The sequence below is a fragment of the Tasmannia lanceolata genome, unplaced genomic scaffold (genome assembly GCF_043159265.1).
Source record: "Tasmannia lanceolata isolate RefF3 unplaced genomic scaffold, GAP_Taslan_0.1 ptg000003l, whole genome shotgun sequence".
Taxonomy (NCBI): Eukaryota; Viridiplantae; Streptophyta; class Magnoliopsida; order Canellales; family Winteraceae; genus Tasmannia; species Tasmannia lanceolata.
In genome coordinates, this window is record NW_027518680.1 from 51,778,423 (window position 1) to 51,806,115 (window position 27,693).

Sequence of the window (27,693 nt, forward strand, 5' to 3'; positions counted from 1 at the left end):
GAACAGCTGTGTGGGAAGAGTGAAATGGGGTTGGTGCAGCCTGGGAACTCACCGTTAGTCAAGCACGTTGATGATCTTCTCCCTCGCAAGGAAGATACAAAGAAAAAGGAAGATACAAAAGAAAAAAAAACATTTGGAAACTTTAGAAAAATGGATCCAAATCTCACATGCACAAGCACTACAGTCGGTGATGGCGAGGGCGCTTCAAGGCTTAAACGGTACAGTGTGATGGTCAAATCCGGTTTGTGACAAAGAAAATAGCTTTACACCACCATTTAGCATTGAAAAGGCAGAAAAATTGGACTGCATAACTATCAGTATTAAAAACATACATTCAAGATGTAATGGGGTATTTATTGTAGATATAAAAAGTATTTGATGGGTGTGTTTGAAAACGTTGGAAAAAAAGGTATAAAAGGGATTTAAGTGTGGTGTTGAAACATTGCCAAAAATGATTTGAGCGGATGTGGAAATGTTCAGAATTTAGAGCATACGTTCAGGAATCTAGAAAGTTCTGATTGGGCAGGGTGGAATATGAAAGACTGGTTTCAATGCATGAGGATACCTTGAAAACATGGAAATAGGAAATTACAGAGGAAATAACCAATTTCGATTTTTGCCAAGTTGAAATTTACGTGCCATGTAGACTACAGGAAGGAAGGGAACGCTACCACGTCATCGTGAACAATAAAACAACCCTTCCTCCTTATAATATATAGATTAGATTTCACTAATTTGAGTTGATTAAATTAAGCATAGCTCGTGCTTATAAAACACTCAAGAGATAACAATGATAAGATAGAGATAAAATCTATGAAGATAAAGATAAGAACAATCCTAACTTATGGAACTCTTTCTAACAAGCCCTAAAACATGACTATTGTTAAGGACCCTGAAACTCAATCCTTTTCCACATAAAATGAGTGTAAAAGCAAATTTTACACCCATTTTAACTAGAAAAAAGTTGTTCTACACACATTTTATACCCGTAAGAAACGGAGCCTCAGAATTTTCCTTTATTTAACCCTTGATTGTTGTGACATGATCCATCTTCCTAGGGTCCGCTATATTGACAATCTGATCAGATGGGGCCTAGGTTTGATCAGTGGCATGTAATAAAAAGGACCCTAACCCTACTAGCTTTGACCCGAGAGCTAATCCCACAGGAGAGTGGTTTTTCTGACCATGGTTTTAAATTTCGGTTTTGGTATGTGTTTTGGCCCTCGCCGAAACTGAAATTTCGAAATTTCGGCCGAAATTGAATACACCATTAAAAAATGATATTTTATTTAATATCGAATTTCGTCCGAAATTTTTATTAATTTCTGTTGAAATTTCGGGAATAATGTGGTATTGTTTCGGGCAAGGTTTGAGCCGAGATTTCCGCTGAAATGTGGTATTGTTTCGGGCAAGGTTTTAAATTTCTATAAATGTGGCCCGCCATCCAATTTTACTTTCATTTTAGGGTTTTATCTTAAACCCTCGTTCTAATTCATTTTAGGGTTAGGGTTTTTTGTTTAAACGCAAGAGATCTTCATCTCTTTTAAGATCTAGCGTTAGGTTTTTAGCATTACGACGTTGTTTTTCATCTCAGTTTAGTTCTGCACATTGTTTTTTTTTTTCTTTCCTTTCAGATCTAGGGTTAGGGTTTTACAATTTCGGAGAGATTTATCGTTCTTCTGCCTAGCTAAATCGGGTAAAATTTCTGCTATTTACTTTTCGTTTGGATACAAGCTATAACATAGATTTTATAAGCTAAAACCTGGATTTTGCATTTTAAGCATCGTAAAACCCCGATTCTGGGTTGTAAAATCCTGGATTTAACAATCTGTTTTAAGCATTATCTGTCTTTTCGAATATTCTTGCGTATAATTTTAGTTTCTGAATTTATTTGCTAGAAAGATTCAGCCTTTCACGATACAAGGATTTTATAATCCAGGATTGTAAGAATCTGGATTTTACAAGCAAAAAACAGGATTTTATAAGCTAAAGCTTGGATTGTATGGATTTTACAGGCTAAAGCCCAGATTTTATAAGCTAAAACCTAGAATTTATTAGCTAAAACTTTGATTGTAAAATCCTGGTTTTAGCTTATAAAATCTAAGTTTTATCTTATAAATTGCAGGTTTTAGCTTGAAAAATTAAGGATTTTACAATCCTAGATTATAAAATCCCTGTATCCAAACAGCTGATAAATGTCACTATTTAGGCACTTTCAGCTGTTTGTAACTATCTATATGTTCCTTTTTTCTGCTTCTATGCCCAAACCTTGAACTTTGCTAGGCGTTATTTCTATTGAATATTTGCGCTAGTCTCTGACGGGGATGGTTTTCTGGCTGAAAATCTCCTTACCATATTGGAGCAAACAGAACAGTGTTTGTAAATTCCTTGGTAAATGTCATAGATAAAGCTCTTTGAGTTGATGATCCCTTTTGTGGATCTCCTCTTTCGTAGAGCGGTCTCATATTCCATTGCCTTGAGGAGCAGCGTTGCTGCCATTACCTCCTGGGACTGGCCATGAGACATACATTTTTCGATCTGTCACATAATTGAACCTTTGTTTCTATTCGTTATTTTGTTCTCAGTTGATTCTTTTTTATTGGATTAGATACTTTAGTCTTTTAATTATCACATTGTCTGCTTTGATAGGCTGGCATGTATGGTTTTCATGTCATTTGTCTGTTGAGGTTGTCACCTTATTTGATGGGGTGATGCTCCTACTATTTTCTCTGGGGCTATTTTGGTTAGAGATTTTTTATCCAAGTTTTCAATAGCCTATATGAGCTGGTTGGATTTTGTACTAGTTGTTTTATTATACTTACGTAGTTCTCTATTCGAATTTTTGTTTGATGAATTGAATCTGTTTTGGATTGTTGTATTCTTTAACTCCTTCTTGTGTATTAGATCTCATGGCTTTGCACTTGGGTGATCTTCTCCTTTGCTTTGGTTTGAATATATTGCCGGTTTTTTTTTTTTTTTTTATCTAGAGAATCTTGATTACATGGTCTTTCCATGCATTCATGGTGGTTGTCTTATCCCTACATTTCTGTAATTTATTGCATGTATCTCCATTTTGCTGTAGGCAGACAACTATATGGACTGGAATTGTCATTTCTCTCTCATGACCATGGTAGCATGTTTATAGTTGTTCTTGGTTGGGTTGTAATGCTACAATTTTCTTGAGTGTCAATTCAAAGTACGAAACAGGAAACAGCCAATCCAGGTTTTAGCTTGTAAAATCCAGGATTTTGCTTATTACAATCTGGTTTAAGTGTTATCTGTTTTTATTATATTCATGCATATTTTTTTGAGTTTCAGAATGTATTGGCCAGAAAGATCATAAAATCCCACTTTAGCTTATAAAATGTAGGTTTTAGCTTGTAAAATCCAGGATTTTACAATCTTGGTTTATAAAATCCATGTATCCAAACCGCGGGTAAATGCCACTGCCAAGGGGCTTTCAGCTTTTTGTGACTAGCTATAAGGTTCCCTTTATTTTGCTTCTATATGCAAACCTTGAACTTTGATAGGTGTCATTTCTATTTGATATTTGCTCTGGTATGTGACGGGGAAGACTTTTCTGGCTGAAAGTCTCCTTACCATGTTGGAGCAAACAGAATTGTTTTTGTAAATTCCTTGGTAAACGTCATAGATAAAGCTCTTTGAGTTTGATGATCCTTTTTGGGGATCTCCTCTTTTGTAGAGCGGTTTCATATTCCATCGCCTTGAGGAGCAGCGTTGTTGCCATTACCTCCTGGGACTGGCCATGAGGCATACATTTTTCAATCCGTCTGATAATTACACCATCCTTGTTTCTATTGTTATTTTGTGCTTAGTTTATTCTTTTGACTATTACTTATGGTCTTCTTTGATAGGATTGCATGTATGTTTTTCATGTCATTTGTTCATTGATGTTGTCACCATATTTGATGGGGTGATACTCCTACCATTTCTCTTGGGCAATTTTGTTTAGAGATTTTTTATTCAAATTTTCAATTGCCTATATGTGCCGGTTGGATTTTTTTACTAGCTCTTTTATTATATTTAAGTATTTCTCTATTCATATTTTTCTTTGATGAAGTGACTCTGTTTTGGACTGTTGTATTCTTTAACACTTTCTTGTGTAGTTATTTCGCATAGCTTTGCATTTGGGTGATCTTGTCCTTTGCTTTGTTTTGAATAGAACATCTTGTTTATCATTCAAAAAAAAAAAACATCTCGATTAGAAGGTCTTTCCATGCTGTCATGGTGGTTGGGTTTCATATCCCTACATTCATGTCATTTATTGTATGTATCTCTTATGCCCATTGTAGCATGTTTATAGTTGTCCTGCCAACCTAGGTTCATGGTTGGGTTGTAATGCTACAATTTTCTGAAGTGCTTCCTAAATTACAAAAGCCAAAGGAGGCTACTGATGCCCAATTCTGTCAAGTAGACTGTAAATGGCAACATACTATCATTGCTTGGTCGTTCCCCCTAGTATTTGCTGATGCTAGGAATATATTTTCCCTTAAATGACTACCAATTTATTTTGTACCCATTCCATGCTTTTTCTCTAAATGTAATCTTGGTTGATTATTTTTCTTTTACCACTTCTGCTCATAAAGTAACTCCGGCCATGTATTTATTGGTGGATTAGAGCTAGCCTCTGTATCTAAAACTATGAATATAAGTCCCATCCCGTTGAGGTTTATACTTCAACTAATTGAACTGGCATAGTTATCAACTTTTGGAACCTCATGTGTAGTCTAATTTTGTGATATTCAAATATTTTGTGACGGCTACTTCATTTGATTTTGCTGGAGTGAAGTCACAAGAAAGTGGTGAAAGTCATCTGGGCTGGAAGCTGAGTATCCTTTCTGAAGAGGCTGTATCTGGCCTCTTTTTTGTGCTAAATTCCCCTGCTCAGGAGAGGGCCATAGAGTGCCATTAGATAAACTCAGGTTACTTGCCGTTTTGGTTTATCAATAGTCTGCCTTATGAAAAATATCTTCACTTCATTTGGAAAAAGTGGGTCTATCTATAACTGGATTGTTCAAATTGTGTCTTGTCATAGATAGTCTCAGATGTTCGGCGTCCGTTGTTTCTAGAGGTTGATTAGGGTGTCTCATATTCCTCCGCCTTGGGGAGCAGTATCTGATGGAACTGGCCATGTGACAAATGTTCTACTCTTTTTTGCCTTCTTGCATTGCCTTTGTTTTCTAATTTTTACTTTGATTTTGTTCCCTTTCCGTTGATGCTTAATTTCTCTGTTGGTAGGTAACTTGCTGCCACTTACTGTCAATTTTTACTTCACAGATATTATTTCTTTTGTTGGCTTTCAATGCTATTGGAGTAGTGTAGATTGCATGTGAGGCAATTTGGTTGTGTCATGGAAATGTCTTCAATTACTGGGTGCTCCTTGTAATGGAGTAGACACCTTGACATGTCTTATCCGAGTAACGATCCACATTTTTTTTGCTTTTGTGGTTTCGGTGTTGTATCTTCTAATTGTGTTTTGAATTGTCCTTTTCTATTTTATCAAAGATTTTATGTTGCATACCTAGATTAATACTTTTTGGCTTGAATACCTGGTGTTTACTACATTTGCTCACTTTGTAGTTTTGTGTTGGTCTTTGTTAGTAATCGAGACATTTCTCATATTGCCTTTACATTCAACATTTTTATGAGTTCTTTTTAGTTGCTTTACAACGGTGTTGCTAACTTCATACTTAATCTTTGATTAAGCCATTCCACTTTGATTGTTACTTCTACCCTTTTTGTTTTGAGGGAGGATAATTTTTAGGCATCCATTCAGTCTAAATCTGATATCGCTATATCTGATATCGCTATATTAAATAATTACGAAACTCACTAATTTTAGAGAGTTCTCATCTGTTGGGGAGTCTATTGTTGCGATGTAGTAGCTTGGTTCTTTTTCTATGATCCTTTTGTGCCTGTGTTAATGATTTATTTTTGTACGGCATCTGTTTTTCTGTCCTTTTCATTAATTTCTAGGCCGTAGTAATTTATTGTCCTTTTCATTAATTTCCTTCCCTTTTAGGAGGCTTATATCCATTGTAATTTTAGAGAGTTCTCACCTGTTGTCATCTCTCGCTGTGATATAGTGTAGGGTTCTTTTTCTATCGTCCTCTGAGGTTACTTGCCCAGCTTTTTGCTAGATAAATTAATAATAAGCTTGAGCTCATCGAAAGTATGGTTACATAAGAAGTTGGATAAGTTCATTCCAGTCACCAACAAGCTTTTTGCTTTTTTCAGAAACTTGTGGGAAAGGGGAAGCAACTTGATGCCTTTGAGGTTGTGGTTAAGTTCCCTCCATTAGCATTATTGAATGCCTACTTGAAAGAGTCCGAGAAGGTTGCTGAAGAAATCTGGAAAAAGGCAATAGCTCAACTACTATATCCCAGTTTCAGGTATGTGATATATCCTCTGCATCCGTCAATGGATTCCCCACATATTTGAACTTCTCTTGCATCTATTGATATCTTTTCTCCTACAGAATGAGGGCTACAACCAAACAAATTGATCAGCTGTGCAACCATTAGTGACTCTCTCCAACTGCACCTCAAAGAGTAACCAATATTTCTATTTAATACCAATATTTCAATTGAATGTTAGTCTCTGACGGGGAAGGTTTTCTGGCTGAAAATCTCCTTACCATATTGGAGCAAACAGAATTGTGTTTGTAAATTCCTTGGTAAACGTCATAGTTAAATCTCTTTGAGTTGATGATCCCTTTTTAGGGATCTCCTCTTTTGTAGAGGGGTCTTACATTCCATTGCCTTTAGGAGCAGCGTTGTTGCCATTACCTACTGGGACTAGCCATGAGACATACATTTTTTCAATCTGTCTAATAATTGCATTATCCTTTTTTCTAATCATTTTTTGTATTCATTAATCTCTTAAAAAATTATAGGTTTTATGTTATAAAATCCAGGTTTTTGCTTTGGATTGTATGGATTTTACAAGCTAAAACCTGGATTTTATATACTAAAACCTAGAATTTGTATGCTAAATCTTAGATTGTAAAATCCAGGTTTTTGCTTATAAAATCTAAGTTTTAGCTTGTAAAATCTAAGTTTTATCTTATAAATTGCAGGTTTTAGCTTAAAAATCAAGAATTTTACAATCCTAGATTATGAAAACCATGTATCCAAACAGCCAACATATGTCACTATTTAGGCGCTTTCAGCTGTTTGTAATTATTATATGTTCCTTTCTCCTTCTATTTGCAAACCTTGAACTTTGCTAGGTGTTATTTCTATTGAATATTTGCTCTAGTCTCCGACGGGGAAGGTTTTCTGGCTGAAAATCTCCTTAGCATATTGGAGCAAACAGAACAGTGTTTGTAAATTCCTTGGTAAACGTCATAGATAAAGCTCTTTGAGTTGATGATCCCTTTTGTGGATCTCCTCTTTTGTAGAGCGGTCTCATATTCCATTGCCTTGAGGAGCAGCGTTGCTGCCATTACCTCCTGGGACTGGCCATGAGACATACATTTTTCGATCTGTCACATAATTGAACATTCTTTGTTTCTAGTCGTTATTTTGTTCTCAGTTGATTCTTTTTATTGGATTAGATACTTTAGTCTTTTAATTATCACATTGTCTGCTTTGATAGGCTGGCATGTATGGTTTTCATGTCATTTGTCTGTTGATGTTGTCACCTTATTTGATGGGGTGATGCTCCTACTATTTTCTCTGGGGCTATTTTGTTTAGAGATTTTTTATTCAAGTTTTCAATAGCCTATATGAGCTGGTTGGATTTTGTACTAGTTGTTTTATTATACTTACGTAGCTCTCTATTCGAATTTTTGTTCGATGAATTGAATCTGTTTTGGATTGTTGTATTCTTTAACTCCTTCTTGTGTATTAGATCTCATGGCTTTGCATTTGGGTGATCTTCTCCTTTGCTTTGGTTTGAATATATTGCCGGTTTTTTTTTATCTAGAGAATCTTGATTACATGGTCTTTCCATGCATTCATGGTGGTTGAGTGTCATATCCTTACATTTCTGTATTTTATTGCATGTATCTCCATTTTGCTGTAGGCAGACAACTATATGGATTGGAATTGTCATTTCTCTCTCTTGACCGTGGTAGCATGTTTATAGTTGTCCTATGTGCCAATCTAGGTTCTTGGTTGGGTTGTAATGCTACAATTTTCTCGAGTGTCAACTCAAAGTGCAAAAGAGGAAATAGAAAAAGGCCATAAGTCATCTGATGCTTTCTAGATTTTAAAAGCCAAAGGAGGCTACTGATGCCTTATGCTGTCAAGTAGATTGTAAATGGCAACATACTACCATTCCCAAAAGTATTTGCTGATGCTAGGAATGTATTTTCCCTTAAATGACTACCAATTTATTTTTTATCAATGCCATGCTTTTTCTTTATATTTATTCTTGGTTGATGTTTTTTTTTTCATCTTTTGCTCATAAAATAATACCGGCCATGTATTAATTGGTTGCACAGTGCTAGCCTCTGTTTCTAAAGCTGTGATTATAAGTCTTTCCTGTTGAGGTTGTTACTTCAACTAACTGAATTGGCATTGTTATCAATTTTTAGAACCTCATGTGCGGCCTAGTTCTGTGACCTTCAAATATTTACCAACTCTGGAGAGAGGTCACAAGAAAGTGTTGAAACTTATCAGGGCTGGAAGCTGAGTACGTGAAAAGAGGCGGTTTCCAGCCTCTTCTGTGCAGGATAGGTGTATCGAGTGCCAGTAATTAGATAACTAATTCTATTGGCCATTTTGGTTTATGAGTAGTGTGTCTGAATAAAACTTTGTTCCGTTCATTTTGAATAACTAGCTCTATCCGTGACTGGATTGTTCAAATGGTTTTTGTTCATAAATAGTCTCTGATGTTGGTTTTCCTTTGTTTCTAGAGGTTAATTAGGGTATAGTGTGCCATTTGATAACTAAGGCTGCTTGCCGTTTAGGTGTATGAATAGTCTGTCTAAATTAACGGAATGAAGTCACGGGTTTGCTCCCTGTTGACGAGTGTTCGAATCCCGCCCCCGACTTACCTGATACACGTGGTGAGTGAGTGCATCCGTAGGGACTAGTCCTACTCCCGAAGGGGGTGGGGACATCTTACGTCATGAAAAATAAAAAAATAAAATAAAATAGTCTGTCTAAATTAAACGTTGTTCACTTCATTTGTAATAAGTGGCTCTATCTATAATTGGATTGTTCAATTGGTTTCTGTTCATAGATGGTTTTGGTTTATAGTTGTCCTAGGTGCCAGCCTTTCTGTTCAAAAGTAAACTACTACATTTTGGTTTACTTTTGGACATGTTGCATTTTAGTTTTGATGCTTCGATGTTGTTAGCTTATGTGATTACATTTGATGTGCAGATATTTCAATTTGACTTTCACAAGAATCATTGTAGTTAGGATGACATTTTAATGTGTAACGGCTGTCCCTTTAATATATGGTGATGCTTTGATGTGTGGATGTGATTTCATTTATTATTTAGTCAAGATATAGAAACATGATTTTATATTTCAATTTGTTTGATGTTTTCAACAAGGGATTTGCTAGCGTCCATCGCAAAAGGCATTTCGCAGATGCTCTGTCTTATGTCAGAGATTGTCAATCTTTTCTCAGTGGCTGCCCTGACATGCGACAGAGCTTTTGCGAAATGCCTTTTGCGATGGACGCTAGCAAATCCCATTCAACAATTTGATTTCAATTGGTTGATGCTAGGGATACCGAGAATATGACCAACCAGGGGACCTGACAAATAGCATCTCGTCACAGCATCACAAGTGCCGTGAGGCAGCTCTTAGGTTTAGTATAAATGTATAATCCCCAAAAAAGTAATTTTTTTGGACACATGCTCATTGTTTGTGTCTCTCTCTCAGTCGTACTGTCGGTCTTCATATCATTTTCCTTTTCAATAATATGGGTAGGAGTGCTTTGAATTTTTCCCATATGATGCCAGAGCAGATAGTGATAAGATATAAGATAGACACTAAATAGCAAACAAATGTAGGACTTCTTTTGTATTATTGAATATTAAACTTTTATTACATGTTCCATTGGCAAAAATATTTTCTTTCTTTAAACATAAACTAAACAGAAAAAAGCCTTTTCTAGAGACATTTTTTTCTTTTCAGTCTCAAAAATCCAAACAGTAGAAAAGTAATTCTTAGAATTGTTTTGAAAATCATGAAAAGGAAAAAAACCAAAGAAAAAAAAAAATCTCATATAAGTGATTTTGCAAACATTTTTATAAATTACTTTTCTACTGTTTAGATTACCAAGACTGAAAAGGAAAAATTTTTTGAGGAAAAACTTTTTATGTATTTGGTTTATGTTTAAAAAAGGAATTTTTTTTCTCAATTTTTTTGATGAGCATGCGATGAAAGTTTAATGACCAATAATGTAAAAGGACTCCTACCTTAATTTGTTATCTAGTGTATTTTTAGTATCATATGGAAAATGTTAGAGTACTCACATTATTGAAAATCAAATTGTTGAAAACATCAAACAAAATGAAATCCTCATATCCATATCTTTACTACTAAATGATAAATATAATTATGCCGACTAACCTATATTTTCAAAACTTAATCAGTACACATTAATATGTTATCCCATCCACATCTATGCATCAATTGTCTTCAACATAGTCCAAGAAAGGTGATTTTGTCCAATTGAAACTTCCATCTATCAAATGTCATTATGTAGGACTAACAACATACAAGCATCAAAACTAAAATGCTACATGTCCACAAGTAAACTACTACATGTCTAAAAGAAAGAATGATTAATTAGAAGTATTGAACACTGTACCAGATTGCCCGGTTCTATTAATGCGGTCGACCCATCGTTGCGTCAATGCTTCTACTTGTCGTCACTCTAGGGTTGGGTCTTAAACACTCGTTTTACTGCATTTTAGGTTTAGTGTTTTTTTCCAACTGAATATATCTTCATCTCTTTTCAGATCTAGCGTTAGGTTCTTACCATTACGCCGTTGTTTTTCATCTCCGTTCAGTTCTGCACATTTTTTTTATCTTCTCTCCTTTTCCGATTTGGAGTTAGGGTTTTATTATTTTGGCTACATTTTTTCGTTCTCCGGTATATCTTAATTGCGTTAAATTCCTTCTATTTACTTTTCGTTTGGAAACAAGCTAAAACTTGGATTTTGTAAGCTAAAACCTTGAGTGTACATTTTGAGGATTGTAAAATCCAGGTTTTTGCTTATGAAATCCAGGATTTTGCTTATTTCAATCTGGTTTAAGTGTTATCTGTTTTTCGTATATTCATGCATATTATTTTTGAGTTTCAGAATGTACTGGCCAGAAAGATCATAAAATCTCAGTTTTAGCTTATAAAACGTATGTTTTAGCTTGTAAAATCCAGGATTTTACAATCTTGGTTTATAAAATCCATGTATCCAAACAGCGGGTAAATGTCACTGTCTAGGGGCTTTCAGCTTTTTGTGACTAGCTATAAGGCTCCTTGATTCTGCTTCTATATGCAAATCTTGAACTAGATAGGTGTCATTTCTATTTGATATTTGCTCTTGTATCTGACGGGAAGACTTTTCTGGCTGAAAGTCTCCTTACCATGTTGGAGCAAACAGAATTGTGTTTGTAAATTCCTTGGTAAACGTCATAGATAAAGCTCTTTGAGTTTGATGATCCTTTTTGGGGATCTCCTCCTTTGTAGTGCGGTCTCATATTCCATCGCCTTGAGGAGCAGCGTTGTTGCCATTACCACCTGGGACTGGCCATGAGACCTACATTTTTCGATCTGTCTGATAATTACACCATCCTTGTTTCTATTGTTATTTTGTGCTCAGTTGATTCTTTTGACTATCACTTATGGTCTTCTTTGATAGGATTGCATGTATGTTTTTCATGTCATTTGTTCATTGATGTTGTCACCATATTTGATGGGGTGATACTCCTACTGTTTCTCTTGGACGATTTTGTTTAGAGCTTTTTTATTCAAGTTGTCAATAGCCTATATGTGCCGGTTGGATTTTTTTTTTCTAGCTCTTTTATTATATTTACGTAATTCTCTATTCAAATTTTTCTTTGATGAAGTGACTGTTTTGAACTGTTGTATTCTTTAACACTTTCTTGTGTAGTTAGTTCGCATGGCTTTGCATTTGGGTGATCTTGTCCTTTGCTTTGTTTTGAATAGAGCACTTGTTTGTCATTCAAAAAAAAAATAACATCTTGATTAGAAGGTCTTTCCATTCTGTCATGGTGGTTGGGTTTCATATCCCTACATTCATGTCATTTATTGTATGTATCGTTTATGCCCATTGTAGCATTTTTATAGTTGTCATGCCAACCTAGGTTCATGGTTGGGTTGTAATGCTACAATTTTCTGAAGTGCTTCCTAAATTTTAATAGCCAAAGGAGGCTACTGATGCCCAATTCTTTCAAGTAGGCTGTAAATGGCAGCATACTATCATTGCTTGGTCGTTCCCCCTAGTATTTGCTAATGCTAGGAATGTATTTTCCCTTTAATGACTGCCAATTTATTTTTTACCCATTCCATGCTTTTATCTAAATCTAATCTTGGTTGATTATTTTTCTTTACCACCTCTTCTCATAAAATAACACCGGCCATGCATTTATTGGTTGATTAGAGCTAGCCTCTGTATCTAAAACTATGAATATAAGTCCTTCCTGTTGAGGTTTGTACTTCAACTAACTGAATTGGCATAGTTATCAACTTTTGGAACCTCATGTGTAGTCTAATTTTGTGATATTCAAATATTTTGTGACGGCTACTTCATTTGATTTTGCTGGAGTGAAGTCACAAGAAAGTGGTGAAAGTCATCTGGGCTGGAAGCTGAGTATCCTTTCTGAAGAGGCTGTATCTGGCCTCTTTTTTGTGCTAAATTCCCTTGCACAGGAGAGGGGCAGAGAGTGCCATTAGATAAACTCAGGTTACTCGCTGTTTTGGTTTATCAATAGTCTGGCTAATGAAAAATATCTTCACTTCATTTGGAAAAAGTGGGTCTATCTATAACTGGATTGTTCAAATTGTTTCTTGTCATAGATAGTCTCGGATTTTCGGTGTCCGTTGTTTCTAGAGACTGATTAGGGCGTCTCATATTCCTCCGCCTTGAGGAGCAGTATCTGATGGGACTGGCCATGTGACAAATGTTCTACTCTTTTTTGCCTTCTTGCATTGCTTTTGTTTTCTATTTTTTATTTTGATTTTGTTCCCTTTCCGTTGATGCTTAATTTCTCTGTTGGTAGGTAACTTGCTGCCACTTACTGTCAATTTTTACTTTACAGATATTATTTCTTTTGTTGGCTTTCAATGCTATTAGAGTAGTGTAGATTGCATGTGAGGCAATTTGGTTGTGTCATGGAAATGCCTTCAATTACTGGGTGCTCCTTGTAATGGAGTAGACATCTTGACATGTCTTATCCGTGTAACGATCCACATTTTATTTGCTTTTGTGGTTTCGGTGTTGTATCTTCTAATTGTGTTTTGAATTGTCCTTTTCTATTTTATCTGTAATTTTATGTTGCATACCTAGATTAATACTTTTTGGCTTGAATACCTGGTGTTTACTACATTTGCTCACTCCGTATCCCTTTTTTGTCCTTTTCAAAGGTTTATTTGGGCGTAGTAATTTTAAACTACTAGTTTAATATACAATATACATATATGTGCGAAGCAGACTTTATGAATCCCCTTTAGCAGCCTCTTATGGACTGATTCTTAACCCTTGCATCATTGTGTCAAAGTTTCTTTGGTTTTTATTTCCCTAGGGATAAGTATTCTTCTAGAGTATTTAACTCGGTTGGCCAGTGGTGATACCATATTAAAAAACACTATCTTTTGGGACAGAATGTCTTTTGAAGTCTTGCTCTTATTCTACAATTCGGAGGCCTCTTTCTTTGCCTTGATCATGTGATCTTTACATGTGCCTTCCTTTTTTAATCTGTAAAATTCCAAAAAATAAGTCAATTGTGTTGTTTTTATGTCATCGAGACATTTAAGTCAATTGTGTTGTTTTTATGTCATCGAGAGATTTAAGTCAATTGTGTTGTTTTTATGTCATTGAGACATTTCCCTTACTGTCGCATATTTGAAACCTATACGTTCAACAAACGGTTGACTTCTCTTCAGTTGTTTTACAGTGTTGTGCTAATTTAACACTTGAAATCAGGGTTCTAGCTTTTATGCTTCGGTTTTATTTATTTTTCTTTCTCTTACTGTCCTATATTTCAATTTGTTGTTACTGTGCTAGTAATGGTATTCGTCTAGAGTCTTGGCATTGTTGGCCAGTGATGATATCATGTTAAAAAACACCATCTTTCGGGACTGAATGGCTTTCGAAGCCTTGCTGTCATTCTGCAATTCTGAGGCCTCCACCATCATTTTTTTAATTTGTAAACTTTGGATAATCAGTCTAGTGTTTTTTTTTCTGCATTTATGTCCAGTTCCTTGATCATGTGTTTGAGACATGTTCAATGCTTTTTTAATTTGTAAAATTTGTGTAACCAGTCAAATGTTTTTGCCGTAGATTTGTGTTGGTCTTTGTTAGAAATCGAGACATTTCTCATATTGCCTTTACATTCAACATTTTTATGAGTTCTTTTTAGTTGCTTTACAGCGGTGTTGCTAACTTCATACTTAGTCTTTGATTTAGCCATTCCACTTTGAGTACTTCTACCCTTTTTGTTTAGAGGGAGGATAATTTTTAGGCATCCATTCAGTCTAAATCTGATGTCGCTATATTAAATAATTACGAAACTCACTAATTTTAACGAGTTCTCATCTGTTGGGGAGTCTCTTGTTGTGATGTAGTAGCTTGATTCTTTTTCTATGATCCTTTTGTGCCTGTGTTAGTGATTTATTTTTGTACGGCATCCGGTTTTCTGTCCTTTTCGTTAATTTCTAGGCCGTAGTAATTTATTGTCCTTTTCATTAATTTCCTTACCTTTTAGGAGGCTTCTATCCATTGTAATTTTAGAGAGTTATCACCTGTTGTCATCTCTCGCTGTTATATAGTGTTGGGTTCTTTTTCTATCGTCCGCTGAGGTTACTTGCCCAGCTCTTTGCTAGATAAATTAATAATAAGCTTGAGCTCATCGAAAGTATGGTTACGTTAGAAGTTGGATAAGTTCATTCCAGTCACCAACAAGCTTTTTGCTTTTTTTCAGAAACTTGTTGGAAAGGGGAAGCAACTTGGTGCCTTTGAGCTTGTGGTTAAGTTCCCTCCATTACCATTATTGAATGCCTACTTGAAAGAATCCTAGCAGGTTGCCAAAGAAATCTGGAAAAAGGCAATAGCTCAACTACTATATCCCAGTTTCAGGTATGTGATATATCCTCTGCATCCGTCAAAGGATTCCCCACATATTTGAACTTCTCTTGCATCTATTGATATCTTTTCTGCTACAGAATGAGGCCTACAACCAAACAAATTGATCAGCTGTTCAACCGTTATTGACTCTCTCCAACTCCACCTCAGAGAGTAACCAATATTTCTATTTAGGGGTGTAAACGAGCCGAGCCGAGCCGAGCTTGGCCAGGCTCGGCTCGGCTTGTTAAGCTCAAAAGCTCTGCTCGGGCTCGGCTCGGGCTCGGCTCGGGCTCGATCCAGGCTCGGCTCGGCTCGGCTCGGTCAGGCTCGTGAGCGGCTCGCGAGCCTTATCGAGCTCGAATTATATTAATTTCACACCCCTCATCTTCCCTGGACAGCCCTATCTAGTGTTTTTTTACTACTCTTTTTACACTACGGGAGGTGGTCCAAGTAACAAATGGGGTTCCAAAAAAGAAGTGACATATTTTGCCTCCCCCTTTCACTCCCTGGACAACCCTTTTAGTGTATATATTAATATATAATATATATATATTTAAATATATTAAATTCTTAACAAGCCTTAACGAGCCGAGCCTGGCCTGACTCGGGCTCGGCTCGTTAAGCTTAACGAGCCTGGCCAGCCGGCTCGGCTCGGCTCGTTAAGGATTCGAGCCAAGCTTTTTTCGAGCCGAGCTCGAGCGAGCTTCCGTGCCCGAGCCAAAATTGACACCCTTATTTCTATTGAATACCAATATTTCTATTGAATATTAGTCTCTGACGGGGAAGGTTTTCTGGCTGAAAATCTCCTTACCATATTGGAGCAAACATAATTGTGTTTGTAAATTCCTTGGTAAACGTCATAGATAAATCTCTTTGAGTTGATGATCCCTTTTTAGGGATCTCCTCTTTTGTAGTGGGGTCTTATATTCCATCGCCTTTAGGAGCAGCGTTGTTGCCATTACCTACTGGGACTGGCCATGAGACATACATTTTTTCAATCTGTCTAATAATTGCATTATCCTTTTTTTGAATCATTTTTTGTATTCATTAATCTCTTAAAAAATTCTAGGTTTTATCTTATAAAATCCAGGTTTTAGCTTTGGATTGTATGGATTTTACAAGCTTAAACCTGGATTTTATATGCTAAAACCTAGAATTGTAAGTTAAATCTTAGATTGTAAAATCCAGGTTTTTGCTTATAAAATCTAAGTTTTAGCTTATAATATCTAAGTTTTATCTTATAAATTGCAGGTTTTAGCTTTAAAAATCAAGAATTTTACAATCCTAGATTATAAAATCCATGTATCCAAAGAGCCAATATATGTCACTGTTTAGGCGCTTTCAGCTGTTTGTAATTACTATATGTTCCTTTTTCCTTCTTCTATATGCAAACCTTGAACTTTGCTAGGTGTTATTTCTATTGAATATTTGCTCTAGTCTCCGACGGGGAAGGTTTTCTGGCTGAAAATCACCTTACCATATTGGAGCAAACAGAACAGTGTTTGTAAATTTCTTGGTAAACATCATAGGTAAAGCTCTTTGAGTTGATGATCCCTTTTGTGGATCTCCTCTTTTGTAGAGCGGTCTCATATTCCATTGCCTTGAGGAGCAGCGTTGCTGCCATTACCTCCTGGGACTGGCCATGAGACATACATTTTTCAATCTGTCACATAATTGCACCTTCTTTGCTTCTATTCGTTATTTTGTTCTCAGTTGATTCTTTTTTAATGGATTAGATACTTTAGTCTTTTAATTATCACATTGTCTGCTTTGATAGGCTGGCATGTATGGTTTTCATGTCATTTGTCTGTTGATGTTGTCACCTTATTTGATGGGGTGATGCTCCTACTATTTTCTCTTGGGCTATTTTGTTTAGAGATTTTTTATCCAAGTTTTCAATAACCTATATGAGCTGGTTGGATTTTGTACTAGTTGTTTTATTATACTTACGTAGTTCTCTATTCGAATTTTGGTTCGATGAATTGAAATTGTTTTGGATTGTTGTATTCTTTAACTCCTTGTGTATTAGATCTCATGGCTTTGCGTTTGGGTGATCTTGTCCTTTGCTTTGGTTTGAATATATTGCTGGTTTTTTTGTATCTAGAGAATCTTGATTACGTGGTCTTTCCATGCATTCACGGTGGTTGAGTGTCAAATCCCTACATTTCTGTATTTTATTGCATGTATCTCCATTTTGCTGTAGGCAGACAACTATATGGATTGGAATTGTCATTTCTCTCTCTTGACCGTGGTAGCATGTTTATAGTTGTCCTATGTGCCAATCCAGGTTCTTGGTTGGGTTGTAATGCTACAATTTTCTTGAGTGTCAACTCAAAGTGCGAAAGTGGAAATAGAAAAAGGCCATAACTCATCTGCTGCTTCCTAGATTTTAAAAGCCAAAGGAGGCTACTGATGCCCTATGCTGTCAAGTAGATTGTAAATGGCATCATACTACCATTCCCAACAGTATTTGCTGATGCTAGGAATGTATTTTCCCTTAAATGACTACCAATTTTTTATTTTTATCCATGCCATGCTTTTTCTTTATATTTATTCTTGGTTGATTTTTTTTCATCTTTTGCTCATAAAATAATACCTGCCATGTATTAATTGGTTGCGCAGTGCTAGCCTCTGTTTCTAAAGCTGTGATTATAAGTCTTTCCTGTTCGGGTTGTTACTTCAACTAACTGAATTGGCATTGTTATCAATTTTTAGAACCTCATGTGCGGCCTAGTTCTGTGACCTTCAAATATTTACCAACTCTGGAGAGTGGTCACAAGAAAGTGTTGAAGCTTATCAGGGCTGGAAGCTGAGTACGTGAAAAGAGGCGGTTTCAAGCCTCTTCTGTGCAGGATAGGTGTATCGAGTGCCAGTAATTAGATAACTAATTCATTTGGCCATTTTGGTTTATGAGTAGTGTGTCTGAATAAAACTTTGTTCCGTTCATTTTGAATAACTAGCTCTATCCGTGACTTGATTGTTCAAATGGTTTTTGTTCATAAATAGTCTCTGATGTTGGTTTTCCTTTGTTTCTAGAGGTTAATTAGGGTATAGTGTGCCATTTGATAACTAAGGCTGCTTGCCGTTTTGGTGTATGAATAGTCTGTCTAAATTAAACGTTGTTCACTTCATTTGTAATAAGTGGCTCAATCTATATTTGGATTGTTTAAATGGTTTCTGTTCATAGATGGTTTTGGTTTATAGTTGTCCTAGGTGCCAGCCTTTCTGTTCAAAAGTAAACTACTTCATTTTGGTTTACTTTTGGACATGTAGCATTTTAGTTTTGATGCTTCGATGTTGTTAGTCTTATGTGATTACATTTGATGTGCAGATATTTCAATTTGACTTTGACAAGAATCATTGTGGTTAGGATGTGATGCTTTGATGTGTGGATGTGATTTCATTTATTATTTAGTCATGATTTTATATTTCAATTTGTTTGATGTTTTCAACAAGGGATTTGCTAGCGTCCATCGCAAAAGGCATTTCGCAGATTCTCTGTCTTATGTCAGAGATTGTCATTATTTTCTATGTGGCTGCTCTGACATGCGACAGAGCATTTGCGAAATGCCTTTTACGATGGATGCTAGCAAATCCCGTTCAACAATTTGATTTCAATTGGTTGATGCTAGGGATACCGAGAATATGACCAACCAGGGGACCGGACAAATAGCATCTCGTCACAGCATCACAAGTGACGTGAGGCAGCTCTTAGGTTTAGTATAAATGTATAATCCACAAAAAAGTAATTTTTTTGGACACATGACATATGCTCATTGTCTGTGTCTCTCTCAGTCGTACTGTTGGTCTTCATATCATTTTCCTTTTCAATAATATGGGTATGGGTACTTTGAATTTTTCCCATATGATGCCAGATAGTGATAATATATAAGATAGACACTAAATAGCAAACAAATGTAGGACTTCTTTTGTATTATTGAATATTAAACTTTTATTGAATGTCCATTGGCAAAAATATTTTCTTTCTTTAAACATAAACTAAACACAAAAAAGCATTTTCTAGACATTTTTTTTTTTTCAGTCTCAAAAATCCAAGTATTTCTTAGAATTGTTTTGAAAATCATGAAAAGGAAAAAAAACAAAGAAAAAAAAAATCTCATATAAGTGATTTTGCAAACAATTTTATAAATTACTTTTCTACTGTTTAGATTACCGAGACTGAAAAGGAAAAAATTTTGAGGAAAAACTTTTTGTATTTGGTTTATGTTTAAAAAAGGAATTTGTTTGATGAGCATGCGATGAAAGTTTGATGACCAATAATGTAAAAGGGCTCCTACCTTAATTTGTTATCTTGTGTATTTTTAGTATCATATGGAAAATGTTAATAGTACTCACATTATTGAAGATCAAATTGTTGAGAACATCAAACAAAATGAAATCCTCATATCCATATCTTTACTACTAAATGATAAATGTAATTATGCCGACTAACCTATATTTTCAAAACTTAATCAGTCCACATTAATATGTTATCCCATCCACATCCATACATCAATTGTCAAAACTAAAATGCTACATGTCCACAAGTAAACTACTACATGTCTAAAAGAAAGAATGATTAATTAGAAGTATTGAACACTGTACCAGATTGCCCGGTTCTATTAATGCGGTCGACCCATCGTTGCGTCAATGCTTCTACTTGTCGTCACTCTAGGGTTGGGTCTTAAACACTCGTTTTACTGCATTTTAGGTTTAGTGTTTTTTTCCAACTGAATATATCTTCATCTCTTTTCAGATCTAGCGTTAGGTTCTTACCATTACCGCGTTGTTTTTCATCTCCGTTCAGTTCTGCACATTTTTTTATCTTCTCTCCTTTTCCGATTTGGGGTTAGGGTTTTATTATTTGGCTACATTTTTTCGTTCTCCGGTATATCTAAATTGCATAAAGTTCCTTCTATTTACTTTTCATTTGGATACAAGCTAAAACTAGGATTTTGTAAGCTAAAACCTAGATTGTACATTTTGAGGATTGTAACCCTTGAATCATTGTGTCAAAGTTTCTTTGGTTTTTATTTCACTAGGAATATGTATTCATCTAGAGTATTTAACACGGTTTGCCAGGGGTGATATCATATTAAAAGACACCATCTTTTGGGACTGAATGTCTTTTGAAGGCTTCCTCTTATTCTACAATTTAGAGGCCTCTTTGCCTTGATCATGTGGTCTTTACATGTGCCTTCTTTTATCTGTAAAACTTCAAAAAATAAGTCAATTGTGTTGTTTTTTATGTCATTGAGACATTTCCCTTACTGTCGCATATTTGAAACCTGTACGTTCGACAAACTATTGACTTCTCTTCAGTTGTTTTACAGTGTTATGCTAATTTAACACTTGAAATCAGGGTTCTAGCTTTTATGCTTCAATTTTATTTATTTTTCTTTCTCTTACTGTCCCATATTTCAATTTGTTGTTACTGTGCTAGTAATGGTATTCGTCTAGAGTCTTGGCATTGTTGGCCAGTGATGATATCATGTTAAAAACACCATCTTTCGGGACTGAATGGCTTTCGAAGCCTTGCCGTCATTCTGCAATTCTGAGACCTCCACCATCCTTTTTTTAATTTGTAAACTTTGGATAATCAGTCAAGTGTTTTTTTTTCTGCATTTATGTCCAGTTCCTTGATCATGTGTTTGAGACATGTTCAATGCTTTTTTAATTTGTAAAATTTGTATAACCAGTCAAATGTTTTTGCCGTAGTTTTGTGTTGGTCTTTGTTAGTAATCGAGACATTTCTCATATTGCCTTTACATTCAACATTTTTATGAGTTCTTTTTAGTTGCTTTACAGCGGTGTTGCTAACTTCATACTTAATCTTTGATTTAGCCATTCCACTTTGATTGTTACTTCTACCCTTTTTGTATAGACGGAGGATAATTTTTAGGCATCCATTCAGTCTAAATCTGATGTCGCTATATTAAATAATTACGAAACTCACTAATTTTAGAGAGTTCTCATCTGTTGGGAAGTCTCTTGTTGTGATGTAGTAGCTTGGTTCTTTTTCTAAGATCCTTTTGTGCCTGTGTTAGTGATTTATTTGTGTACGGCATCCGGTTTTCTGTCATTTTCATTAATTTCTGGGCCGTAGTAATTTATTGCCCTTTTCATTAATTTCCTTCCCGTTTAGGAGGCTTCTATCCATTGTAATTTTAGAGAGTTCTCACCTGTTGTCATATCTCGCTGTGATATAGTGTGGGGTTCTTTTTCTATCGTCCTCTAAGGTTACTTGCCCAGCTTTTTGCTAGATAAATTAATAATAAGCCTCAGCTCATCGAAAGTATGGTTACATTAGAAGTTGGATAAGTTCATTCCAGTCACCAACAAGCTTTTTGCTTTTTTCAGAAACTTGTTGGAAAGGAGAAGCAACTTGATGCCTTTGAGCTTGTGGTTAAGTTCCCTCCATTACCATTATTGAATGCCTATTTGAAAGAATCCTAGAAGGTTGCCAAAGAAATCTGGAAAAAGGCAATAACTCAACTACTATATCCCAGTTTCAGGTATGTGATATATCCTCTACATCCGTCAATGTATTCCCCACATATTTGAACTTCTCTTGCATCTATTGATATCTTTTCTGCTACAGAATGAGGGCTACAACCAAACAAATTGATCAGTTGTGCAACCATTACTGACTCTCTCCAACTGCACCTCAAAGAGTAACCAATATTTCTATTGAATACCAATTTTTCTATTGAATATTAGTTTCTGACGAGAATTTTTCTATTGAAATTCTCTTGTATCTATTGATATCTTTTCTGCTACAGAATGAGGGCTACATCCAAACAAATTGATCAGTTGTGCAACCATTACTGACTCTCTCCAACTGCACCTCAAAGAGTAACCAATATTTCTATTGAATACCAATTTTTCTATTGAATATTAGTTTCTGACGGGAAAGGTTTTCTGGCTGAATATCTCCTTACCATGTTGGAGCAAACATAATTGTGTTTGTAAATTCCTTGGTAAACGTCATAGATAAATCTCTTTGAGTTGATGAACCCTTTTTGGGGATCTCCTCTTTTGTAGAGGGGTCTTATATTCCATTGCCTTGAGGGGCAGCGTTGTTGCCATTACCTCCTCGGACTGGCCATGAGACATCCATATTTTCAATTTGTCTAATAATTGCATTATCATTTTTTCCAATCATTTTTTGTATTCATTAATCTCTTAAACTATTCTTCTTAAAAATTTAGATAAACAAAGTTGTGTCTTCCCAAAATAAAAAAAAGAAATTCATAATTTAAAATGTGTGCATTTGCCCAAGGTCTCACTCTCTAATGATCATTTTTGAAAATACTTAGCCTTTAAGAACATCCCTTTGATCATAAAGTCTTATTCTAGTTAAGGGATTTTGCAAATGTAACTTCGTTCAATGAAGGAATTATGATTCATCTTGATTGAACCAGGTCATATGTAGCATGTCCATAAGTTTGACTATTCATCTTTGACATGCAATTGATATGAGAGAATCACTTGTTGGAAAGAATTGTAGGATAAATCTAAAACAAAAAATTGAAATTTTACTCATTAGTGAAAAAGAAATACTAAGATTCTTTTAATTAACTTAAACCCTACACAACAAACATATACTGGTGTATTAGAATAGGAAAACTCATGCTTAGCCTATATGAGGGTGATAAGATTTGAAAATCCAAGTATAAGTGAACTTCAAATTAAAGAGGAAGCATCAATTGTAATTTTCATTGAAACTCTTTAATTAAAGGCATTTGAAATATAATTGATACAAATTTTACCATTCTATATGTTTGAGTAACTTGAAATCATAAATAATATAAAAACACTCAAACTTGTATCTCTTGAGATTAATGCCAATTGAAAGTATCATTAAAATCTTGAGAATGTACCTCAAAAGCCTAAATTGTGCTCAAAATTGAGAAATGAATATAATAGGCATTAAAGAGAAAACTTGTAATGAAATGTGTTTTGAGAATCATGTTTAATCATTTAATTAGACTTAATCCATCAAAATACATGAAACAATTTATTAAGGGATACGAAAATGACAATGAAGTTGATAACTAGCTTGCTTCCGTAAGAAAACATAATAGACTGGTTTTCACATTATGATAGAGTTGCTTGTCCTATGATAGATTGTTTGAATGCTTGTATCTGCTATCTTAAGTGTATCTGCTTGTTGGTTGTATATATGTTTACTACCCCTTGATTGGTATTAGCTGCATGGTAAATATACTAAAACTTAATGTTGAAAGCTGCTTAAATTGGTGCTCATGCCTTCTTTTGAAAGAACAGTACCATCACCTTAATTAAAAAACATCTAATTATTTGGCTATATGACAGCATCTAAGTCTCGACCAGTCTTATGTGCTTTAACTTGGTTATATATATATATATATATATATATATATATATATATATATATATATATATGCAATTATTCAGGTCTTGCTAGGTTATTCCATCATTTCATAGCATATCATTTGATTATCCTTAGCAAACAAGAAAATTGTAGCCCAATGGTTGATCTTCAACTAATCATTCGAGAACCCTTGTAGAACCTTTTTGGACAGCCTTTTGGAGTCACACCCTATGATTCATAAACAAAGGGGAAGCTAATTGTTAAATATGTCCTTCTCTAGGCTTATCATATGATGTTTAATGTGTGCATCACTTTGCTTATGATAAGCATCCTCATTTGAATCTTTATTGCTTCAATGAGCATGTTGTTGGGGTTGTCATCTCTTCTTATTAAGAATATCTCTCATTTTGACAGATGCCCGTAGGTTGAGCCTTAGTGTCAAATCCTTCTTAGTCAAAACTAACTTATCTTGGATGGCCTCATGTTGTTTATCAGCTTTGCCATTGATAAGTACTCTTACTTGAAGCTCCATTGCTTCATTTTTTTGTTCTAGTTGGGATTGTCTTGTATTCTTGATTTGAGATTCTCTCTCATTCATGACAAGTGCTGTCAGTTTCTTAGGCTTCAATGTCCTATTCTTCATTGTCTTGGACTTATCTTGGGTTGTCGCATGTGTCTATCACTTCACCAATGAAAAGAACCTTGTTTCTTGTGTCATATCTTGTAAATATGCTGGAATCTCCTTCATAGAATCAATTTCATTAGAGAATTATCGTGTTATCTATGAATTCACACACCTATCATGCGCCCTTGAAGTTATTTGAATCAATCACCATGATAAGTTTCCCTGGCTAAGCAATCACAGTCATATCCTTAGCCATTTTGCCTTGTCATGCCTTGTCTCTTATGTCTTTTCCAAGGCCAATCGCAAATTCTTATGGGTCACAGGGTTGTTTTATTGATACCCTTTTCTTGTGCCCAACAAACATATCTCTACATCATCCTTATCTTGTCATGACTTGTTTCATATTAGTTATCTATTACCAATGACAAAGATTTAGGGGGAGAGCTTGACTTTATGCATCTTTATTGATCATAAGTATAATAGGGTCGTGTTTAGATTGTCCACACTGCTAAACACCCTTCTCTTGTGCTTAAACTTTAAATCTTTACTCACCCATAAAAATGGTCAATCATTTCACTTCTTGATATTGCTTCACTCTTATCATGTATGTTTCAACACGAACATCTTATATTTATGTTAAATAGATAGGCGGAGTGATAATTGCATTGCTTGGCATTATATCTTGAGGTTTCACTATTAAAACCTCCCTTTTTGCTACTGCTAAAAGGGGGATAATTTTGAAATTTATTAGGTAGTCCATATTCTATATGGATTGCTTGCTTTATGTTGTCATAATACACTTATGCATATAGTGAGGGGGAGTAGTACTTCATTGCAGGTATCTTTCTAATGCTTATTTTTATCAATTTGGTTTGCCATCATAAAAAACGGGGAGATTGTTAGCCCAAGAGTTCACATGAGTTCAAATAATCACATTTTTCTTTTTGTTTTGATGCTAGAAAACCCAAATTGATTAGTCTTTATTAACTAATGAGTTTCCTTGTAGTGTTGTGCCTTAGACAAGAATTTGATTGTTCAGTACAACTTAGCACAATTCAACACTACACATTGCTTGAGGATCAACATGCACAAATGAACCAAGAGAGGTTGCACATATTGGGGGCATCATCTTTGGAAGATGTCCAAGTTAAGAGCTCAAGTTGAGGATCCCACAAGCATGCCTTGCACAATGCCAAAGTGAAGCTTGGAGTTGAACAAGTGATGGTGATTTGCTCATGCATTCAAAGTGAAGAATCCATTCAAGAGAGACTCATGTGGACCAAGCATTCTCAAGTGTTCACTTACAAGCTAAGAGCCCAAGGATGACCTTTGAAGCCGATGCAATCAAGGTTCGTAAGTAGTTTCACATTTTCGATTGTATTGGAGATCTCATTCAAATGGTTTTGCATTTCATAGTGTTTTTCAAACTTTTTTCAAAACCAACCCTTGAGACCTCTTTATTTTTCATTGAAATTCATTTTTAAAGGTCCTAAACATTGTTAAAACAAAAGTCCATAGCTTAATAACGAAAGCCCAAGTGCTAAGTTGAGGTAATAAGTGAAATGACATCAAATAGGTATTTGCATAGTGGACCAAAAACCTTAATTCCACTTTAATTGGTCGAAATGATTTTCAAATATTTTTGAAAATATTTTGATTAGATTCCTCTCATTCTTTTCATGTTCGTAGAGTACATGAAAATCAAAATCTCATGAGAAATAAGAGATATGAATTTTACAAACCAACATAAAAAATTGTTTTTAATAGCTACGAGCGATTGAATTGGTCGACCGCACTGTCCGGAGAAACAAAAATAAAAATTTCCAACGCACTAGGCATGGGCGACCAACTTGTGGGCGACCGAGTCTACGTGAGAAACTAGCCGTTGAGGCATAACGACTAGTTGATTTTTTGACTGTTTTGATCTTTTTTTAACAGATTACACCAAACGGCCATGAATCATTGAGGGCTATAGATGTGATAGTTTCTCGTGGATATTATAACTTTTGGACCTATTGGAAACCTCACATGAGCTTAAACATTCAAAACTCATTGATTTCTTCAAAGAGGTTGAACTTGCACAGTCATTTGAAGATCTCTTTTAGGCTTTATTGTTTTCTATCTTTGGAGAGTTTTGTGAGCTTCATAATTGTATCAAGCCTAATCTAGAGGCTAAAGAGTGTGCTTCAATATTTGATGATCATTGTTACCGAGGGTCTACGATTCGGCCTGTGAAGAATGGTGAATCTGGTATTTGGTTACAAGGATTTGTTCCCTTGAATTTGTGTAGTGGAGATTCTACGACCCGGAATCCGGCTATAGTCGGATTCAATTTAGGAGAGAATACCCAAAGAGACTAACTTGGAAGAGTGGAGTAGGTCTTTTGGATAGGCTGAACCACTATAAATTGTTCTGTTTACCTCTTGTGGTATTTATATTTTTCAATCTTTTATCTTTTTCTTTTATGATTGGGGTGCTTTTCTCCACTATTAGCATTTGAATCAACATTGAAAACCTATTCTTGCTAATCATCTCCTAATCAAGTTGTAAATCAACTAGGGTATTAAGCATACATCAAGCCTATTAGTCCTAATTAACTAACCAGCTTGATTGATTAAAAGTTTAAAACTAAGGTGAACTTAGTGAATAGCTTTAAAAGACAAGAATTTTGTAAAAACAACCAATTCACCCTCTCTTTGTTGCCACACCAGCATTTCAGAAACTTCAAATCATCAACATACTTTGTCTCAAGTTGATCTTCACTCTCTTGAATATCATTATGTGCCCTGAGTTTGTAGAACTCTTCGGTGTAAGTAGATCTCTTCGGTGTAACCTTCTGGGCCTGTAATAGTGATTGATTTTTGTATTGCATCTGGTTTTTTGTGGTTTTCTTAGTTTCTGGGGCGTAGTAATTTTGAACTAATTTTGTACAGCTAGTTTAATAAATCGTATGGAAATGTGGGCAAAGCAGAATATATTGGTCTTTTTAGCAGCCTCTAACGACTGATTCTTAACCCTTGGATCATTTTGTGCAGGTCTTTTTGTTGTTACTGTGCAAGGAATGTGTACTGTTATTCTGCAATTACGATACCTTTTGTTATGTAATTATGTGCATTGCCTTTGATAATGTTCATTTGAAATTTGCCATCCTTTTTAAATTTATGTCCATTGAATTGATCATGTGTTTGAGGCATGTGTCATCTTTTTTAATTTGTAAACTTTTGATAATCAATCAAATGTTCTTGCTGTAGTTTTGTGTCTTATTGCTGGATGAGATTTTGCTTGTATTGTCTTGTATTTGAAACTGGGACAACTCGCTATCTCTTGAATACTTTTTATTTGTTTTTATTTTGTTAGAAATGAGATTAAGGTTAGAAAGAGATTAGAAGAGGAGTGAAGGATGGAGAGTCTTCACTA

At 35.1% G+C, this 27,693-nt stretch overlaps 1 long non-coding RNA gene and 3 other non-coding genes across 7 annotated transcripts; all 4 read left to right on the plus strand.

Annotated features, from left to right (window-relative positions):
• Positions 1-1,479: 1,479 nt before the first annotated feature.
• Positions 1,480-27,520, plus strand: LOC143855709 (uncharacterized). Of its 4 annotated transcripts, XR_013238073.1 has the most exons (9): positions 1,480-1,696; positions 6,259-6,413; positions 6,500-6,572; positions 15,153-15,307; positions 21,656-21,810; positions 21,897-21,969; positions 22,078-22,150; positions 25,283-25,625; positions 27,312-27,520. It is a non-coding gene; the product is annotated as an uncharacterized LOC143855709 (long non-coding RNA). The 4 variants fall into 4 exon arrangements; XR_013238069.1 differs by having other exon boundaries at positions 21,897-22,150; XR_013238071.1 differs by lacking the exon at positions 15,153-15,307 and having other exon boundaries at positions 21,897-22,150.
• Positions 13,788-13,877, plus strand: LOC143870150 (small nucleolar RNA SNORD96 family). Its single transcript, XR_013244943.1, has one exon. It is a non-coding gene; the product is annotated as a small nucleolar RNA SNORD96 family (small nucleolar RNA).
• On the plus strand, positions 14,268-14,357 carry LOC143870144 (small nucleolar RNA SNORD96 family). Its single transcript, XR_013244938.1, has one exon. It is a non-coding gene; the product is annotated as a small nucleolar RNA SNORD96 family (small nucleolar RNA).
• On the plus strand, positions 20,770-20,858 carry LOC143870147 (small nucleolar RNA SNORD96 family). Its single transcript, XR_013244941.1, has one exon. It is a non-coding gene; the product is annotated as a small nucleolar RNA SNORD96 family (small nucleolar RNA).
• Positions 27,521-27,693: the final 173 nt, after the last annotated feature.